Source organism: Plecotus auritus (assembly GCF_963455305.1).
Source record: "Plecotus auritus genome assembly, chromosome: 2".
Taxonomy (NCBI): Eukaryota; Metazoa; Chordata; class Mammalia; order Chiroptera; family Vespertilionidae; genus Plecotus; species Plecotus auritus.
This window is the reverse complement of record NC_137771.1, coordinates 103,536,471-103,550,638: the sequence shown is the minus strand read 5'-3', so window position 1 is coordinate 103,550,638 and position 14,168 is coordinate 103,536,471.

Below are 14,168 nucleotides of genomic sequence, written 5' to 3'. Positions count from 1 at the left end.
CTTAGAAATAGGTATCTGGAAAGGATTCAATGAGCAATCCATTTGAACATATTTTTGTAATTTTTCCTAGTGGAAAATTATTTTTTTATTTTGCTAAATAATGGCATTATTTAGAGCTTCTTGTGAGTTAATCTTAAAAGTGAATACTCTGCAAACCATTGTTCCTTCAATGGTGAGTCAAATTTTCATTGAAATGCTTAATATTAGAGTACTGGAAGATGAAACTTGTGAACTAATTTTTCAAGACATAGCAGTAGAGCTGTTTGTGTTACTATCCACTATTTTTCCTCTGAATAACATTACTTTCATGTTACCATACTCTTTTCTCAATCTTCTCTTTTAGATGTCAGTTTCATCTCAGGAACTGGCTTCCCCATTCAGTTATCTGTTACTCCACATTTATTGATGAATATGTGACAAGTGCTGCCACCCTTGCACAATGCCTGGCATCTTAAAGGTACTCAATAAGAATTTTTTCCTTTCAATGGAAAACACTAAAAAAACATTTTGTAATGTTGCATAATATGGATAATTTCAACAATGTGCACTCATACCAAGTGAATTAGAGGTATTACTCATACAAATGGCTCTAACTGCCAGACAACCACTTTATCTGCAACTTAGTCAAAAGAACAATCTATTCTAATCCTCGAGGTAAAATCAGCTTTATTGGAATTTTACTTTGTGAGCAATATGAGAGATTTTTAAGAGTAAAATTGATATTAAAAAGTTTTACCTTACAAGTTGACTCAAGTACATAATCCCTAGGAGAATCTTTTAACTCTACATTCTTCTTATTTTTCAATTTCCAAATTGAGATTATAAAAATCAATTTGTGGAGTTGTATTTATCATTAATTGAAGTTATGATAGTTATTTAGATGTTTGTTTATATAAAACTGTGACTAGAAAACCCAAGTTTCCTGGCTTTAAATATATTATTATCAGTATACAAAAGACTATTTTGTGAAGCTCCAACAAGCAAAATAAGAGATGATGTTTAGTTTTGCCTAGAGGACTTTCTAATAGTCATTTAAAGCTTGCCATGGACTGTTTCCTGAGGTGGAACACTCAACCTTTGGAAAGAATTGGTCAGAGGTTATGTGAGCATTTGAAAAGTTAAAATCGATCATTTAAAGCATCCCTGTGACTGACTGTGTCTTGAGAAACTTTGCTCTATCCATACTGACCAATGGTTTAGCCAAAACTGGCCTAACTGAGAATGAAGTTAACCAGAGAAATAGGGTCACTTATGTTTTTGTGTTTTGTTTTTTAAACACAACTTTATGCTGTTCTGATCAGAGAACCTGGAAATACCCCTTTGAATACTCTTCTGGGTCTCTAAGAAACATTGAGTTTAATAGTCGACAAATATAATTGAATATTCTTGAAATTTGTCCAGAATTGTCTGATATTGATAAATGTGATCTTTAAGCTTTGTTTAGTCCAGTGGTTGGCAAACTGCGGCTCACGAGCCACATGCAGCTCTTTGGCCCCTTGAGTTTTTAGCAAAGGCCAGCTTAGGAGTACCCTAATTAAGTTAATAACAATGTACCTACCTATATAGTTTAAGTTTAAAAAATTTGGCTCTCAAAAGAAATTTCGCCAAAACCGCTTTGGCTCAGTGGATAGAGCGTCAGCCTGCGGACTCAAGGGTCCCGGGTTCGATTCCGGTCAAGGGCATGTACCTTGGTTGCGGGCACATCCCCAGTAGGGGGCGTGCAGGAGGCGGCTGATCGATGTTTCTCTCTCATCAATGTTTCTAACTCTCTATCCCTCTTCCTTCCTCTCTGTAAAAAATCAATAAAATATTAAAAAAAAAAAAAAAGAAAAAAAAAAAAGAAATTTCAGTCGTTGTAATGTTGATATTTGGCTCTGTTGACTAATGAGTTTACCGACCACTGGTTTAGTCTGTTTGGGCTGTTATAACAGAATAATAGACTAGGTGACTTATAAACAATAGAAACTGATTTTGCAGTTATGGAGGCTGAGAAGTCCAAGGTCAAGGAACTGGCCGATTCAGTCTCTGATGTGAGCCTGCTTCGTGGTTCGTAGGCATTCGTCTATTTGAAACTAGATAATCAATGGGTCTGGGCTGCCTGTCACTACTTGAGCCAATTCATCAGAGACAGAGTTGAAGCATATGTGAGTGTTTATTCCAATACTGCTAGCGGTATGGGAGAGCAGCAGGTCATCCACAAAAATCTGCTCTGCAGACCCCCATAAACCAGCTGTTTATGTAGGATAAGACAAAGATTACACGGGGAAGTTGGCAATGCAGGCTGAGTAGGACTCCACTGTTTGGGCAACAAGGTTGTTAATCTTTCCATGATAATAGGCAGTTCCTGAATAAGATTGTGCTACATTCCAAGGTTGACTTCTAGGTCCAAGGTTGACTCCCAGGTCCTGGCAGTGTACAACTCCCAGCCATGTCAGAATGTCCTTTCTTTAACCAACACAAGGTAATCATGGTTAATAGAGCATGAGCATCATTAATATTTCCCATAACCATAGCTATTCCCCAATATTCTATTTTTGCCCCTAACATATTTGCTGTGTTCTCACATGGCAGAAGGGAGTTCTCTGGGGTCTCTCTCTCTCTCTCTTTTTAGTTGAAATCTTTATTGTTGAAAGTTTACATATGTCTGGGGTCTTTTTTTATTAAGGGCAGTACCTTCATGACCTAATCACCTCCAAAGGCCCTACCTCCTAATCCCATCCCACTGGGTATTAGGTTTCAACGTATGAATTTGGGGGTGACAAGCATTCAGTGTGGATGAAAAGGGGCCACGTGCTAACCTGACAAGTTCAGGGAAGGTCTGTGTAGTGACCTTGAAAACTTAGGGACCTAAAGTAACCACAAAGGATGATCTGAAATTAAAACATTTTTTTAAAAAAAGCAGTTTATGGCAGTTTATGTCCTAGGCTAGAATCTTCCCTGACAAAAGTCAATCTTTACCTTAACTAAGCCTGTCTATTGTCTTTTGCATCTATGATAACATACCTTGGGAATGTCAGGATAACTTCCCTTTTTTGGGACCCCTCAGGGCACAACCAATGCACCAAAGCAGAGACTACAAATCCTCTTGTTTTTTTTATCATATTAATTGTTGACTATTAACTATTCTGTATTGACCTATGTTAAAGATGGATCATTTTACTTATTATCCAATCCCAGTGGTTTCCCCCACTTTGCTTTCTCCAGCCTCCCTAATCTATCACCAATGACTTTCAAGTAACCCACTTATGTCTTCTCTTTTGTAAGAGAGTAAGTTCCACTCCATTGGCAAGGCAAGGCCGCAAGTAATGGTCCCCTGCAATACCACCAGACATCAGCATGGGATATTCACAGTGCAGAATGATTGGCTTCTGAGGATACTCAGCCATTTACATATCCAAATAAATTTCCCATGTACTTTGAGTACTGTTCCCCTCTACCTTGAGAGGCAGGAGGTATAATTTACTTCAGAAGATGGGGGCTGGATCATTTTGGGGAACCCTTGCTCTTTACCTCTGTTGGATGGGAACAACAGGAAGTCTTACAGAAAGCGTTTCCCCAGGTGGTTTCCTCCTGATACAAGGCAAACATACATTCCATCCCATGTCTGAGGCCATCTGAATGGAAATGGGACCACTTGTACCCCTGGCCTTGCTGCCGCAAAAGCGTTAACAGTTGCTTTTATATAGGGTGCGTATAGTATATTTAATCCATTCCACCCAGGCATTCATTTCCTTATATCCTTCTTCTATTTGCAAAGTTTGTCTTGAATCCTCAACTTCAATTAGGGTCCCTTTTGTAGGATCATTCTGTGGTACAAAGGGATTTCCCCTCAGCTTAGAGGTAGAACTAGTGATGGCAGTGATGATGCCCTTGGGTGGGGCTACCAGTCTCAGAGCAAACCTCCCTTGGGGATCTTGTCCTGTGACATCTACTCCTAAATCTAGTCCTAGCCAATCTTTTGGCCTAGAGGCTGAACTATCCAAGTCATTCAAGTTATCTATAGTGAAGAGCAAGGGATTACACTGTAAATTCTGGCAAGCATAGGGAGGGGTACCTCTGTATAGATGTATTCTAGCCTTTAGTTGACTAAAGTTTTTATCTGCTGGTTAGGGTATAGCCATCCAGCCATGGTAGAATGGTCCACCATACATCATTCCAGGTAGGACAAGGCGATAGACCATTTGCTCCCAGTGAGGTATCAGGATACATGTAAATGGAATAGGCCTGTAGCTGCCTTTGATGGTTTGGCAGGCATCAAATTGAAGGGTTATGGGCTTATCGCTCCTGGTTATATTAATCAATAACTTAAGTGGGTAAGCATGATCCAGATTGTACACATTTCCCCAGCCCACATTGTAAGCCCTTGCAATTTTCCAGAGCCCTAAAGCAAATAAAACCTAGTACATGATGGCTATTAAGACAGCTTACAGTTGCTTTAGTGTTAATTTCAAGGGGCTATGTCCTGGTATGACCATCCAAGTTGAGGTGTCTCTACCCTGAGAGGTTGGTGGTACACCCTTAACCCAAGTGTGATGGGGTGCAACCTCATTCTGCAGTCTGAACAGTGGTCTCAGCGGTAAGCAAGACAAGGTAGGGTCCTTCCCATGAGGGTTCCAACTTGTTTTTCTTCCAAGTCTTGATTAGAGCATAGTCTCTCAGTCAATGGCGATGAACCAGAAACTCAATAAGACTTTGGGCTACGACACCTTTTAACCTGAGAGATTAGAGTAGAGGAGATACCTAGTACATAGTTCTTAAGAAATTAATCTTTAGTCTCCGTTTTAGGAAGATCTTGAGGCCTTCCTAAGTAGGGAAGGCCATGCAGCATCTCAGAAGGGGATAGCCCTCCATTCTTCCTTGGGGCTGATCTAGTCCAGAGAAGTGCAATAGGGAGACATTTAGTGCAGGGGAGCTTTGTTTCCAGCATCAGTTTGGTGATCTGTCTCTTTAAAGTTTGGTTCATTCTTTCTACCCTTCCCAAAGAAGGGGGTGGACCAAGGGATATGACATTCCCATCTTATATCTAAGCCATAATATCCTTAATAATGGTGGCAGTAAAGTGGATCCCGTTATCAGAATCTAAATTTCAATGGCTTCAATCCAATTTGTTACATGATCTACTATCACCAGTAGGTATTTTTGTCTTTCTACTTTGGGCATTTCTGCATAATCCACCTGGATGCTTTGGAAGGACCTGAGCCTGGGAAGTCTTCCCCCTGAGAGTTGCTTCCTCAGGCCTGTTTATTAACCTTTCTGCAAGTAATGCAGCCCTCTTGGACCTGTTTTGCCACTGACCTTAGAATGACATCACATATAGCTTGTGGCCCCCAATGGCTCCCTTTGTGAAGGAGGATCATAAATTCTCTAATCTTTTCCCTTCCATCAGGTAATTCCATTTTTCTTCTTTATCCTTCACAGGTCCCATCTATATTAATTGTCTCTCTTCCTCCATGCTAAACTTTGGAATAACTTCAAGGGGTAGCAGGACTGGTACCAGAGTAAATATAGGAGTTTCAGACTGTCGTGCTGCCTCTTTAGCAGTCTCATCCGCCAACCTGTTTTCCCCAGGCTTCCAGGGTTCCCCCCTTTTGATGACCAGTGTGTAGACAATAGCAATTTCTCCTGGCATCATCAGGTTGTCCAGTACTTGAGTAATTAATTTCAGACCATGCTTTGTGGTTACTTTAGGTCTCTTTTTGAGTTTGCAAGGCCACCACACAGGCCTTCCCTGAGCTAGTCAGGTTAGCATATGGCCCCTTTTTGTCCACACTGATCAGGCTACCACCTAGTGCTGTAGAAATGTAGAAAATTCTTAGTCTCTCTACAAGAGACCAAACAAAAACCACAAACAAGCACTAATGGTTAAAACAGATGCACAAGAACAGATTAGAACTAGAATTTTAGGTGTTTGGGTTTTTTTCCAGCTCACCTAGAATAAAATTAATTTGGGTTGGGGAAGAATATTTCCTTAGGTCAGAATGGTAGACTTGCTAAAATGTATAGGGTGTGGTTATGTTTCTATTTTTAGGCTCACCATGCCTCTCCCCAGCCTCCACCCACCTTGTCTAAGCACTTAAGCACTAACAGAAAGACTCAGGCTCCCTTCCACATATCCATGGGACTGAAGGCCAACCTGAATGGAAACCAGCAACACAGCACCCATTTTCCTTACCATAAATTTATAAATTTGTAACACTAAATCTGAATTTTGATAACTCCTTTTGGAATAGGCAGAAGCCTACCTTAGCTCTATTACTAAGAGTGATATTTAAATGTATTTAAGAACAGAAGACATTGGCTTATTGTCTGTTAACTATGCATGTACTTCAAATGAACAAAACTTTAATATTAAATCATATATTTATTAAATTTATTATTACATTAAATTTTAATTAATTTAATAATTTATTTAATTTATTAACTATTTTTATATAAAAATGTATACTCATGGATTTAAACAAATGACAGTATAGAAACAGGGTGAAAAGTAAAAACTACTCATTTCTTCTCTATTTATTTTCCCCAGTGTAACTTCAGCTAATGGTTCCTTCTATACTTTAAATTATTTGATGTTTCTTTAATTCAGGCTAGCATATCTCTTTGATTTAAAATAATTTATTAAGTTTTTACTGGGTTATACCTAATGCAGATATCAAAGAAGTGAAACACAGCTAGTATTTAGATTCTTATCCAAAGAACACCTTAACTATAAGGCTTCAGAGGTGAAAGTAGGACTTGTTATAGTTTAGGTTCCCAGGAAACTTCACTCAGGCCCTGGCTCCATCTCAGAGTTCTCCCCACCAGTCCACTGCACCCTTCCTAGGGAGAGATTTGCAAATGAACAGCTGACTATGCCATCCCTGGCCTTCTATTAAGGAGAAGGTTCTGCAATTTCCCAGCCTACTTTCTCCTTTCTGGCTTCCATTCTCCTCACCCAGCACCATGCTTTGGACACACCAAGCTCTTTGCGGTTCACAGAATACAGTGCCCTTTCCAGCCATGCCCTTTTCCAAACTGTGCAGATGGCTAGAAGTCGAGTTTCTTCATTGCCTGGAAATCCCTAGTCCCTCCTCCTTGGTTCTACCCCCACAACCCTGAACAGCTGACAATGTCCTCCTCTGTGCTTTGCTCAACCCTTGAGTGTCCCTTGTATCATCCATTCCTGGTTTTCCTGACCGCTGTCAGCTCCTCATGCCCAGACATCCTGAGGTGCACTTGCTCTCAGGAGTTCTTTAAAGTCTGCAGTGGTTGGCAAACTCATTAGTCAACAGAGCCAAATATCAACAGTACAACGATTGACATTTCTTTTGAGAGCCAATTTTTTTAAACTTAAACTTCTTCTAACGCCACTTCTTCAAAATAGACTCGCCCAGGCCGTGGTATTTTGTGGAAGAGCCACACTCAAGGGGCCACAGAGCCGCATGTGGCTCACGAGCCACAGTTTGCCAACCATGGGTCTAGGGGATAACAGCTCTTCTCACCAGCCGCACCTCTCACCACAGTCCTTTGATCTCTAAGACAGGATACATCTGGAGCTTCTTTTTCTCAAAACCTCAAGTGGCCCAGGTGCATAGCTTCTGGCAGGTGCATCTGGTATCTGTGTAGGGTTATGTTACTTGTTTAAAAGCTATTCCACCCTGATTACCTTTCCCAATGTCTTACCTCAGAAGCCTAAGTGTTCCGGGATTAAGGTACCCTCCTATATGCACACTTTGGGAAAGTTCCTTCCAGGTGAAGTAATCAACCACTAGAAATAACACCTTTGAAACCAAAATCAATCTCCCAAAATCTATATATATAAAAAGCCATCGACTGGAATGCTGTAACAACCATAACAACTGGTCGCTATGATGCCCACTGTGGCCAACGAACCAGCCAGATTGAGGGCGGGGCAGCCAGCCAACCCACCCGAGCCCCTCCCCCTGGCTGGCCCCACCCCCAATCAACCCGCCCCACTCCAATTGGCCTGCAGCCCCTCTCCCTGGTCAGCCCCACCCCTGATTGGCCCCCTACTCCAAATAGGGGGTGGTACCGGCCAGCCAACCTCCTGCAGCCCTCACCACCCCGATCAGCCCCTACCCCAGTCAGCTCTGCCCCTGATTGACCCCTGCACTCCTATCAGGGGCAGGGCCAGCTGGCAAACCACCCATGGACCACCCCCCCTCCCCCGGGGCCGCAGGCCCCTGATGGGCCTCCATACCCCATTAAGGGGCAGGGGCAGCCAGCCCACCACCCACTGCCCCTCACCATGGCTGGCTCCACCCCCAATTGGCCCTCCACCCCAATTGGGGGCAGGGCCCACCAGCCAATCACCCTTGGCCCTTCCCCCCAGCCAGCCCAACCCTGATTGGCCCCCATTGGGGCAGGCCAGCAGGCCAACTTCCCACCATCTTCTCCTCCCCACAGGCCCAGCCCTGATCCACACCGATCGGGGCTGGGCCGGCTGGACCCCACCTGTGCACAGATTTGTGTACTGGGCCTCTAGTAACTACATAAGCAAGATTAGTAAGTTTGTGGTGGAGTGAGGAGAGGAGAAGACACAAGGACAGCCTGATATGGGTCTGGACAAAAAAGGGAAGCTCTTGAGGGTCCTGCAAAGGGAGGGGCTGCACAACTTTCTTCTGGGTGTCATCCTTGTGCCAATTTAATTCTACAAAAATATGATGGTTGCTCTTCTGTGCACTGCAGGGCTAGGCATGCCCTGTTGGCCTTCCGGCTCCATGAAGACAGGGGGGAGGCAGCCTTGACATAGTCTACAACAGTGCTCTGCACATGATAGTTGCTTGGTCCAAATGTGCTCAAAGGAGGCCATGGGAACATGGTCTGAGGCTAAGACAAAAATAAATGCCATGGTCCAGCCTATCATACAAAACTGTTTTGAGGTAACCTCCATTCTAGGGGTGCTCCAGGGAGGGTTGGCAGGAGATAAACATGAAAGCAGGTAGGGGTCATCTCTTAGAAAGTTTTGAATGGCAGGCTGAGAAGTTTATCCATACTCTGGTGAGTTTTTTCAATAGGACAGCAACATGATGCATATTATATTTTAAGAAAAATTTCACCACTGTTATTTAACTTAGTACTGGAAGTCTGAGCCTCAGCAATTAGACCAGAAGAAGAAGTAAAAGGCATCCAAGTTGAAAAGGTGAAGTAAAAATGTCATTATTTGTAGATTATATAATACTAATATAGAGAACCCTAAAGACTCCACATACAAAAATACTAGACCTGATAAATGAATTCAGTAATTACAAAATTAATAAAAAGTTAATATTCAGAAATAGTTAAATTTTTATACACTAATAAATAACTATCAGAAAGAGAAACTAAGAAAACAATCTCACAATTGCAACTACAAAACAAAATAAGTTACCTAGGAATAAATTTATCCAAGCAGGTAAAAGATCTGTATTTGGAAAATTATAGGATACTGAATAAAGAAACTGAACAAGATACAAATAAGTGGAAGCATATACCATGTTCAGGGATAGGAAGAATTAACATCATTAAAATGTCTATATTACTCAAAGCAATCTATAGTTTCAACAATTCCTATCAAAACACCAATGGCATATTTTACAGAACTAAACCAAATATTCCAAAAATGTATATAGAACTACAAAAAACACTAAATAGCCATAGCAGTTTTGAGAAAGAAGAACAAAGTTGGAGGAATTACACTAACTGATATCAAACTATACTCCTGGGACATAGAAATCAAAACAGCATGTTACTGGCATAAAAACAGACCTGTAGATCAATGGAACAGAATAGAGATCCCAGAAATAAACCAACAACATTATTGTCAGTTAATATTTGAAAAAGGAGTGAAAAATATACAATGGGATATGGATGACAGGGAGACCAGAGGATGGGGCTATTGCATTTCACAAGATTGATGCCATGAGAAGGGGAGTGCTCCACTCGAGATAAATGGGATCTGCAGTGTGTGAGAGGGACTCAGCACAGGGATCCTGGCAGCTGACCCTTCAGCTCTTTCCCAGAGCCACAAACCCCTGTCTCTCTTCACACAACTCTAGTCTACTCCATCCTCCTTCTGTGAGTTGCTGTAAATGAGATTAATTGGCCCTTTAAGAGAGTGCTTGTGCATACAGCAGACTCCCATCTCTCCCTGGGAGACAGAATCCCTGCTGATTTTCACAGCTAAAATGTTATGTGGGCATCCCTTCTTGGGTCTGGTGCTCTGGGATGGGGAGCCCAGAGTGGGGTTGAGATCCCTTGCTTCTCAGAGAGAACCTTTGCAGCTGACATATCTGTCCAGAATCTCAGCTGCCTGTGAGAGCGGGGCCAGTCCCCTTTGTGTCTCCACCCTTCCTACCTGTCTTGATGTGCCTTCTTCTATAAATCCTTGGTTATAGGACGTCTGTTCAGGTTGTCTTCAGTTGGTTATTCAGGTTGATTGTTCTACATTTTAGTTGCAGTTCCATTTTGGTCCTGGGAGGAGGTAAGTGCAAATTCTACCTACTCCACCACCATCTTCCATCCTCTTTTTGTTTGTTTTTCAGATTTCACATGTAAGTGAGATCATATGGTCTTCCTCTGACTTATTTTACTTAGCATAAAGCCCTTAAAGCCCATCAATGTTGTAGTGAATGTAAGATTTCCTCCTCCTCTTCCTCCTTCTTCTTTTTGTTAATCCTGACCCAAGGATATTCTTTCCATTTATTTTTTTTTAAAGAGAGAGTGGAAGGGAGGAAGGAAAAGAGAGAGAGAGAGAGAGAGAGAGAGAGAGAGAGAGAGAGAGAGAGATCCATGTAAGAGGAACACATTGATTGGTTGCCTTCCACACTCACCCCAACCAGGGGTGGGGATCAAACCTGCAACCCAGGTATGTTCCCTTGAGTGGGAATTGAACCTACAACCCTTTGGTGCATGGGCCAATGCTCTAACTACTGAACAACACAGGTTAGGGTGAGATTTTCTTCTTTTTATGGCTGAACAATATTTCATTTTGCATATATCTTTTCTTTTCATTTTTTAAATGTATTTTTATTTTTTATTTATTGATTTTTAGAGAGAGAGAGAAATGTCGATTTGTTGTTCTATTTATTTATGCATTCATTGGTTGATACTTGTATGTGCCCTGACGGGATTGAACCTGCGACCTTGGCGTATCAGGACAATGCTCTAACCAACTGAGCTACTGGCCAGGGCTCTTTTCATGTTTTTATTAAAGTGTAGTTGGCACACAAGTTTCAGGTGCAATATATCTTAAAATGTAATCACCATACTGGGTCTAGTAAGCATCTGTGTTGGTGAAAACTTATCACACTACTATTACTATATTTCCTTTCACCCTTTCACCTATTCCTTCTGTTCCCTCCCCTCTGACAACCATCAGTTTGTTTTTTGTTTCTATGAGTCTGTTTTTGTTTTGTTTGCTCATTTGTTTTGATTTTTTAAACATTTTTAAAAATAAATCTTTATTGTTCAGATTATTACAGTTTTTTCTCTTTTTTCCCCCCATAGCTCCCCTCCACCAGGTTCCCACCCCACCCTCTGCCCTTACTCCCCTCCCCCACTGTCCTCATCCATAGGTGTATGATTTTTGTCCAGTCTCTTCCCGCACCCCCACACCCCTTTTCCCCCAAGAATTGTCAGTCCACTCCCTTTCTATGGCCCTGATTCTATTATATTCACCAGTTTATTCTGTTCATCAGATTTTTTATTCACTTGATTTTTAGATTCACTTGTTGATAGATATGTATTTGTTGTTCATAATTTTTATCTTTACCTTTTTCTTCTTCTTCCTCTTCTTAAAGAATACCTTTCAGCATTTCATATAATACTGGTTTGGCGGTGATGAACAACTTTAGCTTTTTCTTATCTGTGAAGCTCTTTATCTGACCTTCAATTCTGAATGATAGCTTTGCTGGGTAGAGTAATCTTGGTTGTAGGTTCTTGCTATTCATCACTTTGAATATTTCTTGCCATTTCCTTCTGGCTTGCATAGTTTCTGTTGAGAAATCAGCTGACAATTGTATGGGTACTACCTTGTAGGTAACTAACTGTTTTTCTCTTGCTGCTTTTAATATTCTCTCTTTGTCTTTTGCTCTTGGCATTTTAATTATGATGTGTCTTGGTGTGGTGCTCTTTGGATTCCTTTTGTTTGGGGTTCTGTGCGCTTCCTGGACTTGTAAGTCTATTTCTTTCACCAGGTAGGGGAAGTTTTCTGTCATTATTTCTTCAAATAGGTTTTCAGTATCTTGCTCTCTCTCTTCTTCTGGCACCCCCATAATTCGGATGTTGGTACACTTGAAATTGTCCCAGAGGCTCCTTACACTATCTTCATGTTTTTGGATTCTTTTTTCTTTTTGCTTTTTCGGTTGGGTGTGTTTTGCTTCTTTGTATTTCAAATCTTTGACTTGATTCTTGCAATCCTCTAGTTTGCTGTTGGATCTCTGTATATTATTCTTTATTTCAGTCAGTGTATGTTGGTCCTTTTTCATATCCTCCAGAGTCTCACTGAATTTATTGGCGGTTTCTAAAAAATTCTTGAAAAACCTTATAACTGTGGTTTTGAACTATATATCCAGTTGTTTGCTTTCCTCCATTTCTTTCATTTGTGACCTGTTTCTTTGTCTCTGCATTTTGGCTGCTTCCCTGTGTTGATAGAGTGGCTTTGTGTGCTAGGTGTCCTATAGGGCCCAGTGGCTCAACCTCCCCAGTTACCTGAGGTGGACACTCTTGGTGCACCCCTTTGTGGACTGTGTGCACAGTCTTGTTGTAGTTAAGTCTTGATTGTTGTTGGTATCACTGGGAGGAATTGACCTCCAGGCCAATTGGCTGTGAGGATCAGCTGTGTCTATGATGGGAGAACTGTGCTGGGGACACCCTTATGAGGCAAGACTTGCTTCAGTGGGGCTTTGGTGCTCACTGAGTCTGCCCCCTGAGTGTGTCCCTTATGGATCTGAGGAGTTGTAATCTGGATGGTCCCTCTCTGACCACTGGTTACACTGGCTCGTGGATCTCCAAGGAGGTGCTAATTTAGCCTCTGCCTGAGGCCACCCAGCAGGAGCTTTGGAGAGATCTGCAGATTCCTCTTCTTTGTTTGGGGTTTGGAGGTGCCCAAATGAGGCCCAGCTGTGAAGCAATGCAAATTGCTGTGGGGCCTTGGGCCTTTTTTGGTGGCTCTGGGGCTTTCTGACCCAGCTGCAGTTTGTTAGGTAATTTTAGATTTCAAAGGACCAGGCCATTCATATGCAAAAGCCTCTGCTCACAGCTTGGGTGGGGTCTCAGGGTATTGATTGGGCAGAGCAAGCAGCTATGGCTGATCCTCAGCCCTGCCCTAAGAGGCCCCCCCGGTCTCAGTGTCCCTTGGTAATCACTGCAAGCACCTCTAAGAGAAAGCCGCCTTCGAGTTCCGCCCGAAGCCAGACAGTCCAGTTTCTCCCCATATGAGTCTGGGTCCCCAGAGTCTCTCCCGGGACTGGTGTTCAGAGCAGTCGGGGGCTTGTGTCTCCCTCCTGAATGAAAAAGATAGCCATGTCCTCAGTTGCCAGCCCTTTCCACGTGCACACCTCCATACCTCTGCACTTTACTTTTGCACCTCCTCTGAGTCTCAATATGCTTTTCTCTTTCCTTCTAGTTGTAGAATTTCCACTCAGTCAACCTTCCTGTATTTCTGGATGATGTCCATTTTGTCTTTCAGTTGTAGTTTTGAAGTGGTTGTGCAAGGAAGCAATTTCAGGTGTTTACCTATGCTGCCATCTTGGTTTCTCTCCTGTTTTGATTTTTTAAATTTCATATAGAGAAGTGAAATCCTATGGTATTTGTCATCTGTGTCTGACTTATTTAACTTACCAAAATATCCTATAGATCCATCCATGTTGTCACAAATGGTAATATTTCATTCTTTTTATTGCCTATTAATATTCCAGCATGAGTGTGTGCATCACATCTTCTTTACCCATTCATTTATTGATGGACACCTAGGTTGCTTACATATTTGGGCTATCCTATATAATAAAGAGGTAATATGCAAATTGACCATCACTCCAACACACAAGATGGCCACCCCCATGTGGACATAAGATGGCCGCCACAAGATGGCCGGCAGGGGAGGGCAGTTGTGGGTAATCAGGCCGGCAGGGGAGGGCAGTTGGGAGGGACCAGGCCAGCAGAGGAGGGCAGTTGGGAATGACCAGGCT